A 5,224-nucleotide genomic window follows, 5' to 3' on the forward strand; every position below is an offset into this window, starting at 1 on the left:
GAATATAGGGGAATGGGGCAGGACTACCTCCTGTAATTTTCTCTTTTCTTATACAGTCCCTCCAACAGCACAAAGGATCACAGTTCTAGAAAGAGGGGGTACTTAATTTTGTGTGTATGTTACTGAACCCCTTTGGCAACCTGGTGAAACCTATGGACTTTTCTCAGAATCACTTTTGAATGCATAAGATGAAATGTAGATAATGACAAAAGAAACAAATCCTATTGAAATTTTTTTTAAGTAATTCTTTTTTCCTATTCAATGTCACAGACCTACAATCTGTGGATGAACAACTTGGTTGGGAGGAGTGCCTGTAAACACCAGACTAAAAATCCCTGAGCTTATCTGATCTAGTCCCTTCATTTTAGAGATGAGACATAGATCAGATGTGGTTTCCAGTGACAACATTCTTTCCACTATTGCCTCCCATTTTGTTAAGTTTAAGTTTGCCCTCAACAACCACAACTGAGTTTTCATTTCATGCAGAACAATTCCTTTCTCTGTCCTTCACCTCTCTACATTCTAGGTTCAAAACCCAGGGAGTTCTGAAAGATAGAAAGTATCAAAGTAAGGATTTGAATCCAGGACCCTTGCCTCTAAGTTCACAGCTCTACCTATTATGCTACACTACTGTTGTTATTACTGTATCACTCAACATTGTAGTAAATTAGTAGGAAGAAAGAGGACAAAAAGGAAGGACAGAAATGAAAGGAATGTACCTCTGCACACTGAGGCAGAACCCTTTCTTGAAACTCAACTTATCCTTACCTGTACTATTTATTTGTTTGTTTGTTTATCTTCAGAGTTGTCAGAAAGCATAAAGCTGAGCAGGTTAGTAAAAACAGATGAAAGTAGACAGCTAAACACTATCAAAAATCCATAGTCAAGGAACAGCAAGGTGGCTCAGTGGATTGAAAGACAGGAATAAAGGCAAGAGATCTTGAGTTCAAATTTGACCTATGACTTCTTTTTAAGTGACCTTGGGCAAGTCACTTAACCCCCATTACCTAGCCCTTACCTCTTTTCTGCCTTGGAACCAATATACAGCATTGATTCTAAAACAGAAGATAAGGGTTTTTTTAAAAATCCACAGTCACATGTCTGGCTTTCTAGCAAAGAAAGCTCCTTCAATTATTGGTGTCATGTCACTGGCCAGAAAACACATCATTCTCAGCTGGTGGGTAAATAATGGTCCTGGCAAGATCAAGAAAAGGGCTGCAAATGTCAAAGGGACAGTCCTAGTTCCCCAGGACTAGGAGAATAAGATCAAATTCATCCAATTTCTCTCCTGGCTATTGCTGATACCCTCTCTCTGTCTGTATGCCTCTGTCTCTTCCTCTCTGCTGTCCAAATACAGATTTTCATCTGAAGCTCCTGAGAGCCCATGCTAGCCTCTCTTCATCCCAATAATCCCAATAACCTGGTCCTTTATTAATGATTTGTCAGATTTGTGGAGCAGTTGGTAGTAGAGCTGCATCTTTGAAGGAAGCCCAGACAATGCTATAGAGATAGACAACTCTTAAAAGCTTAAGAACTTTCACCAATGTAGTGACCCTCCATGAATTCAGAGGAAGGATCAAGATGTATGTATGTATGATCAAGGATGGATCCATCATCTGATGGATCTATTTATCTCTTGACAGAGAGATTATAGACTGAAGGTACAAAACAAGACATATGTTTTTGGACTCTCCACTCCAGAAATTAATTTGGTTTGACTGTGCACATTGGCTACATGGATTTTCTTTTTCTTTTTAACATGAGTAGGAGGAAAGTAGGAGAAAGTATAGGGATAAGATTCCCTCCAAAAGTGAGAAGACAACAGAAAGAAAGCCAGAATGAATCACATACGAGTAAGACAGCTTTGAAAATAAATGCTGAATCTATTTATATCTTATTATATTATGTACATATTAATTTAAATGTGTTTATTTGTTACATTAAATATCCAGGTAACTCCTTCCTCCCCCCCCCCATTAGAGAAGGCATCACTTGACAAAAAGATATATGTACGTATAAAGTTTTGTCTTAATTATTTCTATTCATCAGTTCTTTCACTGGAGGCGGACATACATAAGTCATTCTTCAAACACAATTTCTGTTGCTATACAGAATGTTCTCTTGGTTCTGCTCATTTCACTGTTTGTACTTGTGGAGGAAACAATCAAAGCTATATATAACTATAAGAAAAATGTTTTAAATCATTATTGATTAGAAAAATAAACATCAAACTATGAGATATCATCTCACACCTATCAAATTGGATACAATTTTTTACAAGGGGGCAAAATGATACATTTTGGAGATGATACAGAAAAATGAATGCACTAATGCATTGTTGGTGGACCTGTGAACTGATCTGATCATTTTGGAAAATAATCTGGAAATATGCTCACAAAATGATAAATTGTATACAGCATTTGTCCCAGCAAAGCAGCTATTAGATTTATTTCCTAAGGTGATCAGGGAAAAAGAAAAAGAACCTAAATGTTCTGAAATACATATAGCATTTCTCCTTGTACTGACAAAAAAAATTGGAAATTAAGGGAATGCCCATCAATTGGAGAATAGTTAAACAAGTTGTGACATCTAATTGTGATGGAATACTACTGCGCCATTAGACATGATGAATAGGAAGGAAGCTAGATGGCTCAGTGGATTGAGAGTCAAGCCCAGAGATGGGAGGTCCTGGATTTAAATCTGGTCTCAGACACTTCCCAGCTGTGTGACCCTGGACAAGTCACTTGACCCCCATTGCCTAGCCCTTACCACTCTTCTGCCTTGGAACCAATACATAGTATTGATTCCAAAATGGAAGGTAAGGGTTTAAAAAAAATTACAAATAGGCTCATTTTTAAAAAACAAAGAAAGATCTATATGAAGTTATGTACATTAAAAAAAACACTTTACCTTCTGTCTTAGAAATAAATACTGTGTATTGGGTCCAAGGAAGAAGAAGGGCTAGGCAATGGGGGTCAAGTGACTTGCCCAGGGTCACACAGCTAGGAAGTGTCTGAGGCCATATTTGAACCCAGGACCTCCCATCTCTAGGCATGGCTTTCAATCCACTGTACCACCCAGCTGTCCCCAAATGCACTTTTAAAGGAAAATAAGGTCTACAATAATAATTAGCAGCTAAGTGACAGGGTCAAGCAAGTCATTCCTCAGGATGGTTTCTCACTGTACTAGACTGGGTTGAGGCAGATACTAGGAAATTCAGTTATAGACTCCAGTTGCTGAACCTCTGGAGAGTCTATTGACTTTTTAAACTCTCAAGGCCCTCCATTCCATTGCCAGTACTAATTCATTTAGGATCAGGAAAGAATAAACACAACAGAGACAACACAACACAAAGTAACCCAGTGGCGCTCTGCATTTAGTCCTATGGAGAACAGTTGGGGAGAAAAGTCAGCCGGTAACAAGGAAAGCTACCATTCCCCACCCCCTAAAGCTCTCCCTCTACTTGGAGGTTTACACCAATTTTTGTCTGAATTACCACAAAAAATAAAAAACCAGGCAGTAGAGAATGTTCATTCATTAGGGCCTTTGTGTGCACTCTCACTTCTGACTTGGCAGGTATTTGAGTCTCTATTCCCCAACACTTAGTAAGTGGAAAAGCAAAGGAGAATACCTATGGGAAAGGACTCCTGCTTCTGTGTACCTGGAAGCAGGCTCACCAAGCCTACACTTGCTTTGGCAACAGATAGGACTTATTATATAAGCTCCAACAATTGAAGGACTCGACCCTTGTTGGCCAGTGCCTGATTGCATAAAATCAATGCTGTCTAAATGGTTTCTCTTTCTTTTGTTTTAAATAAAGTGAGAAAGACAGAGGAAGGGAAGCAGAAGTCTGAGGCAAAGGGTGAAAGGAAAAAGAGGAGAAGAAGGAGAAGGAAGAGGGAGTGGAGGAGGAGGAAAAAGAGGATGAGGGGATGAAGAGGAAGAAGGAAAAGGATGAGGGTAAAAGAGGAAGGAGGAGAAGGAGAAAGAGGAGAGGGAGAAGGAGAAGGAGGAGGGGAAGAAAAGAAAGAAAGGAGGAGGAAAAGGAGGAGGAGGGGAAAGAGACGGTAGAATAGGAATGGAAGAAGAGTAAAAAAAGAAGGGGAAGAAGGAGGAGGGGAAGAAGAGGAAGAAGGAAAAGAAGGAGGAGAATAAAAGAGGAAGGAAGAGGGGGAGGAGAAAGAGGAGAAAGAGAGAAGAAGAAGGATGAGGGGAAGAAAGGAAAGAAAGGAGGAGGAAAAGGAAGAGAAGGAGGTGGTGGTGGAGGAGGAGGAGGAAGAGGCAGAGGAGGGGAACAAGAGGAAAAAAGAGGAGAAGGAGGGGGAAGAAGAGGAAGAAGGAAAAGAATGAGGAGGGTAAAAGAGGAAGGAGGAGGAGAAGGAGAAAGAGGAGAGGGAGAAGAAAAGAAAGAAAGGAGGAAGTGGTAAAAAGGAGGATGAAGAGAAAGAGGAGGGGAAGAAGAGGAAAAAGAGAAGAAGGAGGAGGGGGGAAGAAGAAGAAGAAGGAAAAGAATGAAGAGGATAAAAGAGGAAGGAGGAGGTGGAGGAGAAAGAGGAGAGAGAGAAGAAGGAGGAGGAAGAGAAGAAAAGAAAGAAAGGAGGAGGAAAAGGAGGAGGAAGTGGTGGTGGAGGAGGAGGAGGAAGAGGCAGAGGAGGGGAACAAGAGGAAAAAAGAGGAGAAGGAGGGGGAAGAAGAGGAAGAAGGAAAAGAATGAGGAGGGTAAAAGAGGAAGAAGGAGGAAGAGAAGGAGAAAGAGGAGAGGGAAAAGGAGAAGGAGGAGGGGAAGAAAAGAAAAAAGAGGAAGAGGAAGAGAAGGAAGAAGAAGAGGAGAAAAAATCACACTGACTTACATAAACCAAATACTTCAAAAATGTGTGTCTTTCTCCATGAGGCAGCTAGGCAGCACAATGCATCAAATACTTGAAAGGTAATACATGTCAAGCTCTTAGCAAACCTTGAAGTGCTATCTGAAAGCCTGATATTATTCATTAGCATCATTATTACTATTATTATTATTATCATGATGACACAAATGGTCTCTCCACAGCCACATGGCCCAGCCCCTGTACCAACTGAAGACAATCTCTGAGACAATCTGCCCTGGTGAGCACTCCTTGTCTAATGTGCATCTGCCCCAGGATAGAGCTACTCTCTGACTTAGCCAGATGGGTCCTTGGACAGTAGTAGAGACCCTCACCAGCCCTGTTCTTGCCCTTATGGCACC

The sequence above is a fragment of the Monodelphis domestica genome, chromosome 2 (genome assembly GCF_027887165.1).
Source record: "Monodelphis domestica isolate mMonDom1 chromosome 2, mMonDom1.pri, whole genome shotgun sequence".
NCBI lineage: Eukaryota > Metazoa > Chordata > Mammalia > Didelphimorphia > Didelphidae > Monodelphis > Monodelphis domestica.